This window comes from Ambystoma mexicanum, chromosome 6q, assembly GCF_040938575.1.
Source record: "Ambystoma mexicanum isolate Mex_15411 chromosome 6q, UKY_AmexF1_1, whole genome shotgun sequence".
NCBI lineage: Eukaryota > Metazoa > Chordata > Amphibia > Caudata > Ambystomatidae > Ambystoma > Ambystoma mexicanum.
The window spans coordinates 31,366,595-31,380,026 of NC_090937.1; the positions used below are offsets into that span (position 1 = coordinate 31,366,595).

The following is a 13,432-nucleotide window of genomic DNA, read 5'->3' on the forward strand; positions in this document are numbered from 1 at the left end:
TGTGGAAACTACCTCGTGGGAAAGCGGCGTAGTGCCGCTACCTTTGACACGCCGGGGCCCCGTATTGTTTGGGAAGCGTGGGAGACGCAACTTTGAAACATCCGTAGCCAGCCTTTCCCTGCCTTGCCCTGTCTGTCTGCTGCCGCCTACTACACACAGGCTCGAGTGCTGCCGTATCCTGAGAAAGTTATTAATCTCTAACCAGGTAATTGGCAGCTGACAACTGCTGGCTGGCAGATCGGGGGTTTAGTAGGTAGCCTGGCTCACGAAGAAGCGGTAATACTGAGGACTGCAATATGAAAAGAGGGTAGGAGGTTCTTCCTGTCTACCTCTATTTTGAAATTGCTGTAATACCTCCACTGTTTCCATTTGCCCCATTAGGTAGCAGAGTACTGATTAACTTTGAATGAGCGCTCATTATATGTCGGCATCGGAAACGGCCTCTGTGTAGTACGACAGCAATCAGTCGTACGGCAGCCACCTGAGGTACGGCTTGATGCTAGGTCCTCTCGTTTCATTTCCGGACCTGAATGCGGATCGCGGACACTAATTGAGCAGCGCTCCAGCTCCAGCGCGCTCGGCTACGGGATACGGGAAGCCATATGGTTTCTGTGGGCGAACTGGAACAGTAGTTGCAACACCTACGCACTCTTCCCACGTGTACAGGGGCGACATCGCGGGATTGGAAGAGGATACCAGCGTTCCTACAAAACACTAAGATATAATTAGACGCTGAATCCGGATGATTGGGGACAATATTTGTTGAATTAAATTTTTGCCTATCTTCTCCCGAAATTTGTCTCAACTTTATCTATTGATCTTACTTAGTGACTATACCCTTGAACTGATGGCACCCTCTAAAAAACCTTCTATTTCCAAATACAATCTAAGGGAAAAGAAACAGGAGGCAGCCTTGGGACCTATAATGGAAGAAAACAAAAGTAAGAGAAATAAAGTCAAGAAGGGAATCCCTGTTGATCAAGGAAAGATCACAGGTTTTTTCCCTTTAAATGCGCCAGTCGATATTAATTCCACTGCCCTGGAGACACCTATGGAACCAGTGGTCAACATATATAATTTGGGCAGTTCGCTCAACTTTGAAGACATCGACAATAACTCTCTTTTAAATCTGTGTCTGAATATCCAGAGAGGTATGACTCCCCAGACAATAACCCCTCTGGAAAATGAGAAATCCTCAAAGCCTGAGAGCTTAGTTAAAGAAGATGGCAAACTGCCGCCTCATGATGGGTCATCGGTGAGATTATCAGCCTCACCTAATCTAGTTATAGACACATCATTGGTCACTGGCACAGAGAAAACCAACAGTAATTTCCTATTAGTACCAGAAATTGCTGAACTACAGGCATCGGTGGCATCGTTACAGTTTGCATTAAAAATATTGCTGCGGATGTCTGGGCGAATATTGGCAAATACAGATGCTTTGTTCAGTGACCAAGAGCACAGACAGAACCTGGCTTAGGAGGCGGAAAATAACTTAACTGAAGCCATCTCAATAGCAAATGAACTGCATGAGCCACAAACCATTGCCCCAAGCATAGAAACATCCGAACAACTAGAGATATTGCCAGAGACACTGCCTCCACGCAAGCAGCGTAAACAACGCATGAGGGATAAGCTAGCATCCTGCGGAGCTAGAACCAGTAGTCAGGGGGCGTCACCTCCGGAGATGGGGAAGCCCATTCATCACTCTAAAAAAGCAAAAAAAAGAGCTGCTCGGGCAAAGAAACTGAAAGATCTAGGCAATGGCCGTCTAACGAGCTGGTTGATTGCTGGGGATACAGAAGCCCCGGACAGGGTAGACGAACTTGAAGATACAACGAACGAGTCTATATTTGAGTACGACATCGTTCCAATAAATACTCCAAAAACAGCTAGCAAACATGGAAGTCCTCACTGCTCTGTATTTTCAACATCAAATTCTATAAAAGAAAATAATGCCGTTTGGGGCAACCGTACCTGTATTATAAAAAAATTGTATCAATCTGATAAAGGTACCTGGCTCTCTCGCTCTGAATTTTTGAAGAGATTGTTTTCTGTCCCCCAATTCAGAGTATTACAATCTGAGGATTTTCAATTTTTAGAGCCTTTGACTGGTACATATCCCAAGGTATCAGCTCTACATTGTAAATTTATATCCACTGCTCAATTATTAAGGACCTTCAAAAAAGAATTGACAACGGTGGATATCGAGATAGATGCTGAATTGTTGTATAATGAGACAGGTGGTTTTGAATCGGAAGCTGAGACCGATAGTTCGGCCGTTGCTTGTCTTAATATACCAATTGGAAAGAAGGTGGACATGATAGAAGTACAGTCTATTTTGAGATGGCTGACAGAGGCTCTCCCCAAGGTCACAGCCGGACATTGAAAATTATTGCTGGCTTCATGGAACTGTAGGGGGTTCGCCCATCTCCTAAATGAAGATGGACCGATTGCACAACTATCTCATTACAATTGTATTTGTCTTCAAGAGACTTTGGCAATGAATCCTCTGTACTTGGATGGTTATAATGGTCATCAGGTACTAGCCAAAAGAGGAGAAAGAGGACGGCCCTATGGAGGGCTATGGATTGGGATAGCTAATTGGCTTGGTTCTAGAAAGCTGGACGTGAATCAAGAGGAACAATTGCTAGCAGTCGAAATAGTAAAAAATAAGGAGAACCCTGGTAAACTGCTAGTTGTCTGTCTGTACAATCCCCCTGGGGCAGTGTATAGAGAGTCCTTACAGGAAGCATTGCATGAGCTATTAGCCAGTTGGCTAACCATTGAAGGAAATGTGGATGTGTGTGTAGTAGGAGATTTTAATACCCATATGATAGGAGGTGAACAGAGAACGGCCAACCTAAAGATACATCCTAAATGTGCCATGGAACATCAGAAAGTAGAGAGTGAAGGATTAGATTGGGTATATTTTTTTCGCAAATGGGATCTTGAGATTATAAATGGTCGTACTATAAGTGATCATCCGGGTAGACATACTTGGAGGAATGGAGCAATGGTTAGCACTTTGGACTATGTTTTCGTCTCTCCAAGCATGCTCCTATCAGTTGAAGATATGATAGTAATCCCTATAAATTGGAGTGACCATGCAATTTTAGCATGCTCTTTTGACAATCTAGAAGTTCGTACCCAATTTTGTATGGTAGGGGATTTAAAAATTAATCATGCAGGGACCTGCATTCGCTGGTCGGATAGGAATGTATGAGAATGCATTACTTACCGTAAAAGCATTTCTGATGATTGTATCTGCTTAGATTCACATGCTGTGCATAGGTCCGACATCCAGTGGTCACTGCGGAGTATTGCATTTTGTTTTTCGTAGTCGAAAAGGGGACGTCGACAAGGCGTGTCTGAAACACTATCCCTATAGTGACGTGCGTTGTACCCACAATCCCTCACGCGTCGAGGTCCCTCTGTTTGTATTTTTCTGCCCTGAGGGAGCCTTCTAGACGTGAGTGAGTACAGAAAAGAGAGAGATATATAAAGGAAGTCTATGTTCCTTCCATCCGAGCAGGGAGGAAGGGCGGGCGCATGTGAATCTAAGCAGATACAATCATCAGAAATGCTTTTACGGTAAGTAATGCATTCTCTTCTGATGTTTGTTAATCTGCTTAGAATCACATGCTGTGCATAGACTAGCGAGCAGTACCCGGAGTTGGCGGTGGGTTATGAGAAGGAACAGTAGAGAAAAGGTGTCGTAATACTGCCTGTCCCACCTGGGAGTCAGATCTAGAGTGTGTATCTAGACAGTAGTGTTTTGTAAAGGTGTGCACAGAACTCCAGGTAGCCGCTTTGCAGATGGACTCAAGGGGAACATTTGCAATGAATGCTATGGATGCCCCCGTGCCTCGAGTAGAGTGTGCTCTTGGCCTAAAGGGCAGTTCTCTCTTAGCAAGAGTATAGCAGAGAGTGATGCATTGAACAATCCATCTAGAAATAGTGGATTTTGAAACTGCATCTCCTTCTCTTCCTGCTGCCACCGAGACGAAGAACTGATTAGTCTTCCTCAGTGGTTTGGTTCTTTCCATGTAGAACATGACCGCTCTGCGTACATCTAGTGTGTGCAGAGTCCTTTCTCCCAAATTGGAAGGATTTTGAAAGAACGTTGGTAGTTCTATAGATTGGTTTACGTGGAATTTAGAAATAAATTTCGGAGCAAACCTAGGGTGAGTGCGTAGAACCACTTTATCTTTGTGAACTGTAACGAAGGGGTCTAGAATAGAAAGAGCCTGAAGTTCACTTACTCTCCTGATGGAGGTGATAGCTATTAAAAAAGCAGTCTTAAGCGTGAGGTGTTTAAGAGATGCTTTGTGCATGGGTTCGAATGGAGAGCCCATGAGTCTGGTAAGTACCACATTAAGGTCCCATCCGGGAGCTGGGTCAGCTATCGGGGGGTGTATTCTCTTTACTCCCTCCATGAAGGCCTTTATAACAGGGATCCTCCACCACGACACTTTGAGTTGGGAAGTGGTGTATGCAGAAAGTGCAGCTAGGTGGACTTTAATGGAGTTAAACACTAGACCTGAATCCAATAGGTGGGTCAGGTATAGGACCACATGTGTGGGAGAGCAGTCAATAGGGTTGATGCTTTTACTCCTGCACCAGATGACAAATCTTTTCCACTTGCTAGAATAGCAGTGGCGAGTGTTCGGTTTTCGGGCTTCCCTGAGGATGTCCATGCATCTTTGCGGGAGTTGTAGATGTCCGAACTCTATGATCTCAGGAGCCAAGCTGCTAAGTTCATGTTCTGGGGGCATGGATGCAGAGTCCTGCCTTTGTCCTGAGACAGCATGTTGTACGGGCAGGGGAGTTTTACTGGGGGGGATAGAGACATCTCCATCAAGTGAGCGAACCATGGTTGTCGTGCCCACATTGGGGCCACTAGTATCATGGTCACTTGTTCCTGGTGCATCTTGTGCACCACTTTGTTGAGAAGGGGAGTCGGGGGAAAAGCGTAAACAAATTTCCCGGACCATTGCATCGACAGACCGTTCCCCTTGGATTGGTTCTGGGGGTACCTGGAGGCGTAACTTAGGCATTGTGAGTTTTCCAGGGTTGCGAACAGGTCTATTTCTGGGAATCCCCATTGTGTGAAGACGTCGAAGACGATGTCTTCGTGCAGGCGCCATTCGTACTCTTTGGGCAGGGGGAAATCTCTGCTGAGACTGTCTGCTAGCAGATTGAGTTCCCCGGGTACATGTAGTGATAGTAGGAACATGTCCTGTTTGAGAGCCCACTTCCATATATTCTGGGCCAGCTTGGACAGGCCTGGAGAGTGGGTGCCCCCTTGCTTGTTGATGTAGTACATGGCTGTGGTGCTGTCTGTAAGGACCATTACTGTTTTGCCTTGTAGGTGTTCCTGGAAGGCTCTTAGCGCCTTGAACACAGCTAGTAGCTCCAGTAGATTTATGTGTTTGGATGCTACGTTCGGAGTCCACACTCCGTGAGCAGTCTGATGGGATAGGTGCGCCCCCCATCCTGTGAGGGATGCGTCTGTGGTTAGAGTGGCTTCCGCCGCGGGTGTGGCAAAGGGTTTCCCTTTTTCCATGTTTTCCTTTGTCCACCACCGTAGCGAGAGAACTAAGGCCTGCGAGACCACAACTAGATCCTCCCATAGTCCGCTGGCCTGACACCACTGGCTGTTGAGCCACTCTTTCCATTGGGCGCATGCGCAGGCGCGCGTGAGGTACCAAATAAATACACGACGCCATCATTCCTAGCAAGCGCATTGCTTTGCGTACCGTCACCTCTCGACCGGTTACATATTGAGGGATTTGAAACAGCATGTTTTGGACCCTCTCTTTGGAGGGGAAGACGAGGCCGTCCTTTGTTTGAATTAGAGCCCCTAGGAATTGTTTGATTTGACTGGGGTCTAAACTGGACTTCTTTTCGTTGATGGAGAAGCCCAACTGGAACAAAAGGTCTACTGTCTTTTGGGTATTGGAGAAGCATGTTTCGTAAGAATCCCCTGTTATGAGCCAGTCGTCGAGGTAAGGGTAAACTGGGATGGACAACCTGCGCAGGTGGGCCGCTGCCACTGCCAGCACCTTCGTGAATACCCTTGGTGCTGATGCTATGCCGAAGGGTAGCACTTTGAACTGGTAGTGTTTGCCCTCTATCATGAACCTGAGGTATTTTCTGTGCGCTGGCAACATTAAAATATGAAAGTATGCATCTTTCATGTCCAATGTTGTCATGTAATCTCCCTGAGAAAGCAGTGGGATTACTTCCTGTAAGGTTACCATACGAAACTTTTGGGGTTTGATAAAGTTGTTCGCTGGGCGCAGATCTAATACAGGGCGCATGGTTAGATCCTTTTTGGGTACAAGGAAGTACACTGAATAAATACCTTCCGTTACCTGAGATAGAGGCACGACCTCTATGGCTCCTTTTTCCAGTAGTTGTTGTACTTCTTGGAGAAGGATGGCAAGATGTTCCGGTGTCATGCGACGTCCCCTCGGGGGTCTGTAGGATGGGGAACTGTTGAATTCGATACAGTATCCGTGGGCTACGGTGGACAGTACCCAACGGTCTGACGTTATCTCCTCCCATGCAGGAAGAAAGGATGTTATCCGGCCCCCGACCGGTGTTGCATGGGAGGGGACGCGAATCTTCGCGTCACTTGGAGTTGTTGGGGGCTTGGGAGCCTCTGGGGGTGGATCCCCGACCCCTCCCTTTGCCCCGGCGTTGTCCTCTTTGGCTGTACTGCCCACTATTGGTTTGGTAATTGGTGGCAGGGTATTGCTGATGTTGATTTTGTTGTTGGTGTTGGCGTTGGCCACGAAAAAAGCGTTTGTTGCCATAGCCGCGCCTGGTAGTGGGCTTAGAGATCTGGTCGAGAGTCTTGATAGTGTCGAACTCTTTTTTAGCCATCTCTAGGGCTTCATCTACCGCTTTTCCGAAGAGGTTAGCGTCCTCGACAGGTTTATTTATCAAAGACGCCTGTGTCTCTGGTTTAAAGCCTGAGTTGCGCAGCCATACATGGCGCTTTAGGAGTATTCCTTGTACCAAGGAACGTCCTGCTGTTTCTGCCGCGTCCAGAGAGTTTTTAACAATGCTCTGGTTCACTTGGGTTCCTTCGCCAATAGTTGACAGTAGGCGCGTACGTAAAGGCTCCGGTGCTTCCTCGGCGTCTTTTCGCAGTTTGGCCCACTGCGCGTCTGCGTAGCTTGCAAGCAAGGAATTGTTGTTGGCAATTCTTGCTGAGAAGGCAGCCGAGGAAGTAACCCTTTTTGCAAGGGCATATAGCCTCTTGCCCTCCTTGTCAGGGGGTGCCTCACTCGTGGAAAGTGGTACCCCTGCCCTCTTTCTAGTATTAGAAACCACTAGGGAATCAGGAATGGAATGTCCCCTAATGTAGAGGGGGTCTGAGGGTGAAGGAGTGAAAAGTTTTTCAATCCGTGGATTGACCCCTCGGATCATAGCGGGAGTGGACAGCGAAGGTATGATCCTTCTCTTCACTGAAGCGAGGAGTGGAATGGTCTGGCTGACCGGGGGTTTTTCCTTAATCACTCTTTCCACAAAGTCCAATTCTGGAGAGAGTTCCCCGGTGTCGAGTTCGAAATGCGCTGCTGCTCTGCGCAACAGTGCATTGAACGTTGGCTGATCGTCAATTGGAGACGTGTTCCTAACTGGAGAATTGTCCGGAGGAGTTAGGTTTATGACATCAGTGTCGGAATACACTGATGGTGATTGCCAGGGGTGTGAAGGTCCCTCTTCTGGGTTAACCCCGAAGCCTTCTTCTATAATGTCTGTTCTGTCTTCCAGACATTCCTCCTGGTTCTGTTCTTCATTGTCCATGAAATCATCTTCTTCCTCGAAGTCTTGCTCCTCCCCAGTGAGGTCATATACATCTTGGAAGTCTGAGGCTGTGTCCTGCTGGGGATCGACTAGCCTCGGATTTTTGGCCCTGGGGTCCTCCTGAGGCCCTTCTCTGGTCCTCTTGAGTGTTTGAGAGGCCTGGGTGCTCATGAACTTTTCCATCCTCTCCATACAGAGGTGGAGTCTTTCCGTATTTTCATGGGGTACCCCAGAGCGGTCTGGCGGGGGAAACATAGGGTTATCTAACTCGAAATGGCTCGACCTCTCCCAAAGCGTCGAGGAAAGTGTCCCATCGCCCTCCGAAAAACCTTCTGGTGTGTCGGGAGACTCCCTGCTTGAAGGGGGTAGTCCCTGCTTCCCTTCGGGCTTTTTCGGCGTATCCTTTAATTTATGCGTAACGCTCGACGAAATCTTCGGCGTACGCTTTTGGGCGTCGGCTACAGCGATCCTTGCTAAGCTATAGGCGACTCGCTTGTCGGCGACTCGTTTGTCGGCGGAAGCTTGAGTTTTCGACGCTATGGGTATCGAACGCTCTACGGCGGTCTGCGCTTTCTGTTGATGCGCACCGGCCGATGGTTTGGTGGCAGCGCCCTTGTTTGCCGAAAGCCCAGTCGCAGGTCGCGGCTGCGGTTGCGAGAGGGGCTTCGAACCCGAACGGTCCGAGGAGGCCGCCGGTGGAACCTGCGTCTCCTTGGGCGCCGAAGGTCTTTTCGACTTTGTCGACGAAGAGCCGTGGGTTGTGTGTTTATGTGGATCTTTGTGTGCGTCTGTGTCGCCGGGGTGTTCATCCCCATAAGCAGGGCGTGAGCCGAGCCCGTCGGGGCCGGGGACAGACGACGAAGCGCGTAAGCGCTCCTTAGAGGGGGTTTCGACTTCCGTAGCGGAGGTCGTGGTATCGCGTTCCTCGTCACTGTCGGTGGTAGCAGCGGCGGGTGAACCTTCGGCCTTCGACATCGCGTAGGCCGCCCACCTTTTAACCCTTCGGTCTTTTAGAGTTTTAGGCTTAAGAAGCCGACACGCCGCGCACCTTTCCTCCTTGTGATCGAGGGGCAAGCAGCGGTTACACCGTGAGTGCTTGTCCTTCCAAGTGAATTTGCCTTTACAAAGTGGGCAAAACCTAAACGGTGTCCTCTCCATAGCCGAGGCAATAAATCGCGATACACACCCCAAGGGAAAGGAAGGGGAAAGGGAAAGGCATTCTCAGAAAAGACCCAGAGATGTCCCACGACCCCACTCTCCCTACTGTATATGGCCTGCGAGGCCAGGCCACGTGTTCGGCAGCGCCGAAGGATTTCTTCCGCTCGACCCTCCGTCGAAGATTCTTTTCGGCGGAGAACAGCTTACAACTGCGTCGAGGGAGGGATTATAAATATTAGAGAAAATACGACCAGGGGTCGAGGAGTTGCAATGTCTCTCGAGGAGCTCCGCGTGAAGGCGACCAGAAGCTGGGCGGAAAAAAACAATCTGAGGGACCTCGACGCGTGAGGGATTGTGGGTACAACGCACGTCACTATAGGGATAGTGTTTCAGACACGCCTTGTCGACGTCCCCTTTTCGACTACGAAAAACAAAATGCAATACTCCGCAGTGACCACTGGATGTCGGAGAAGCTCTAAATAAAAACTGCTACCCCAATATAGAAGAATTCATAAAGATGTCTATTGATGATGTAGAGAACTGGATTTTCCAGTTCTCGGATAAACATGCTGCAACGTCTACCGGTGGCATGATCAGTGACCAAACGAAATATCCCATTTACGACAGATACATTCGAGATACTAAAAGAACATTAAGAGCTAATCTAAGACGAGCCAAGAAAACTAGTTTAACTTGGGAGATATATACTTTAACATCTAAGAAATTAAGGAATAAATACAGGGCAGATATCAAGGCAAAGAGAAGCCTTGATAGAAACAGGTCATGGCAAAGGCTGGTGCAGACTATTTGCTCTAGGAAATCTAGTAGTATATGGTCACTCCTTAATGAGGCCAGGGGGAACAAGGCTCGGCAGTTCGCAAACCCAATATCTAGTGTTGAGTGGACCAGGTTCCTGGAAAAGCGTAATGTAGATTCTAAATATGATGAGATGACTCAGATAGGTAAAATTCCAACTGACCCTTCTATAGACATCTCCTATGAATCCATCTTGTCTACGATTAAAGCATTGAAATCTTCCAGAGCACCTGGCCCAAATGGACTGGCCAATATTGTAATAAAGAGCAATCCAGAATTTTGGTCTGTAGTAATGAACATTTTGTTCACAAAAATTCTGAGCACAGGAAAAATTCCAAGCTCTTGGCAATCGGCCATTCTAATTCCTATATTTAAAAAAGGAAACAGACTGGATCCCAACAACTACAGATTACTTTCTATGTTAGACAGTACTAGCAACATTTTCGCCTCACTTTTATTGGGAAAACTCCAGAAATGGGTTGATCAGGCCAATATATTGTGTAAATTCCAATGCGGCTTTAGAACGGGGTATTCCACTACCCACAACCTTTTGGTTGTGGACTATATGCGCAGTAGGGCCCTTCAAGGTGGGCAACCCCCCCCTCTATGCTCTCTTTGTAGATTTCAAAGCCGCATTCGACTCTATCCCACGAGAAAAACTCTGGACGAAGCTACGAAAACTAGGTTGCCCAGTTGATCTTTTGTATTACCTTAGACTACTACATCAGAATACTAAGGTGAAATTAAAATTAGATCAGGACGGTCATGTGTCGGAGGAAGTACTACAGAATAGAGGGGTTAAACAGGGATGCGTGACTGCTCCACTTGTATGCAATCTATATGTTCACGACATCCCTTTAAAAATAGCTACTGCAAAAAATTGCCCTCCCAGCATAGGTAAAACCCCTTGTTTGGTTCTCGCATATGCGGATGATATAGTTATATTTGATCATACTATCAGTGGATTACGACGCTCGGCAATAGCCCTTTGGGAATATTCTGCACATAACGGGCTCACTATTAATGCGGAGAAAACACAAGTGATGAGATACACAAGTAAAAGATCTTCACGTGTACTGCTTCGCATTGATAGTGTGGAAATTTCATTTGCCCCGGTATATAAATATCTTGGGATAGAGCTAGAACCCAAAGGCGACTGACTACTCTACATGTAAACGCCACCGAAAAACAAGAGCAGCACAAATTACTGCCCTCTTCAAAAGCTTTACAACTAAACAAGGGGGCTTTACTCTATGGGGAACCCGTCATCTTTATATTCAGGTTTTTTCCCCCATGATAGTTTATGGCCTTGAATCCCTGATTAAAATGGATCTGGATTGGCTACAAATTGTGGAGGGAAAATTCTGGCGAAGGATACTGGGACTTCCGGCTTGTATACCTATGTCACTATTAAGATTGGAGCTGGGGCTTATATCATTAAAAGCGCAGGTACTGAAAAAGAGAATGGGATTTTATTTAAAAATGGTGAATGGCAAGGGTAATGCCCTACTAATGTCATTCTCTCTAAAAAGTAACACTGAGGGTCCCATTAGAGAATTTAAAGATCAAATGGAAAAATTACTTAAAGACATCTGTTGCAGACATCGTGAAGGGTCATATACTGAAGCGATGCAATCTCTTATGGGGAGACGGTTAGAGCTGTGGGACTGGCTTGAAAATTTTGACCATCTACGCAAGCTAAAAAGATATAGCTTTGTGCAAAATAGATTATAAACATATAAGAAGCCGCAGACATATCTGTCGCTATGCCCATCTCTTAGGCTCAGGAGATTTATATTGCTACTAAGAATTGAATATCTTCCCATAAAGATGACTACAGGGGTGATAGATAAGCTACCCAAAGATCAACGCTATTGCCGTCTCTGTAAGAATTTGGAACATCTTGAGACAGCTAAGCATGTACTCACGGAATGTTTGGCAATGACAGATGATATAATTACCCATCTGGGAAAGCATGTACATAATATGGAAACAATTGGGGACATGCTTTTCTGGAATCACTGTATCAACACCAACAGCATAAGATTGTTAAAAGTACTTTATTCCATTTGGTTAAGGGTAGAAGTTAAGTTGGGTATATCTATATAATGTTTGCTGGGAATTGGCCAGGTTGTGCTCCTATACGGAAACTGCGATATTGCTAAGTATATCATAAATTAGGTGAGTATGCCCATGACTAGGAGGCAAAAATGATTAGTACCTCTGGTCTTTATGGTTGATGATGAATTATAGAGACAGTGAATGAATTATTATTATAACTTTGTACTATTTGAATTTGAATTTTTAATGTATATATATGTTATTGTATTGGAATTTTATTCAATGTATGGTTTATTTGTGTAAAGTTTATTATTTAAACTATGTCACATTAAATTATTATTATACTGTGGCTGAAACAGGTGGAACTAAACAAGGAAAAAGTAAATGTAACAAAGGAACAAATATTACATGCACAGGAGGACCCCCTGGTAGACTAATATGTGCCTAAGTGGGATTTGAAGGACTGCCAAGTGTCTATCGGGTGGTTCCCAACCAGCTGCATAGAAGCCCATTGGTCTTCAGTATCACTGGACCAAGCAACAGCACACAGGAACTCAGTCGATGGTGTAGTGGGTTTTAGCCAATGTAGCAGTATGCAGCGTACCGTTAGTAACTAGCAAGTGTACACATACGTGCCGCTAGGTCCTCAAATAAATGAAAAAGGCATTGCATGGGAGTAGCCTCCAGTCTGCTACCAGTCATATCAGCAAGTATAGCACATACATTTTTCCAGTGCCCATCAAGCTTTGAACAACTCAACCCCATGTGAAAGACAACCAGCATCGTCTTCCCTACACCCAGGGCTGCAGCCTATGCTTGTTTGAGAAAAGAGCATCAATTGAGCCGGGTGTAGTGATTCCTGTGTAGCACTTTAAGTTGTATTAAATAGAACCTGGAATTGTAAGAGACTTTGTGTGTTTGTACGCACATGTCACCCCCAGATCTCGTCTGTGATATCTAGATTCATGTCTCGCGACCATTTGGACCGCATCTTGGTTAGGGGCACCTGAACTCTGCCGTCGACCACACTATATAAAGTAGTATTGATGCCCCAGGTACCAAGTGCATCCATAATATACCCAAGCATAGAGTCATTTGTAGGCTCAACCGGAAATTCCGCCCACAACCCTTTACACACTCTGCATAAACCAATGTAGTGAAGCCATTGCGAAGATTTATATTGTGGTATATCAGCAGCAGCAATAAACTTCCCATCTATATACATGTGCCACAACAAGCGAAATCCATGTTGCATCCACTGCCACTATGTAGCAGCATCTACTTTAGGAAAGGTTGGAATACAGTTCCATAAGGGGAAGCTGCCATGGTAAGGAATGGCTACACCCAAGTTTCCAGATGTTACGTCATGCCAAGGCAGTCGCACTCGCAGGGTCAAATGGGCAGGAGTCTGCAAACGCAGGAGGCAGCACCAGAGATCTAATATCTCATTCACCCGCAGAATATCTTTCAAGTTTAATATGCAGATTAGGTGAATTCTGTGCAAACCAGAACGCTGCATACTGCACCTGCACCTGCACCACTAGCCAGTGTATCTTGAAATCAGGGTATAGTTAGT

The 13,432-nt window shown here is 46.3% G+C and overlaps 1 protein-coding gene across 5 annotated transcripts in view; it reads right to left on the minus strand.

The window, feature by feature from the left end:
• The window catches only part of WDFY3 (WD repeat and FYVE domain containing 3), a 2,538,776-nt gene that overhangs the window by 1,514,703 nt on the left and 1,010,641 nt on the right, over positions 1-13,432 (minus strand). The window lies entirely within an intron of this gene.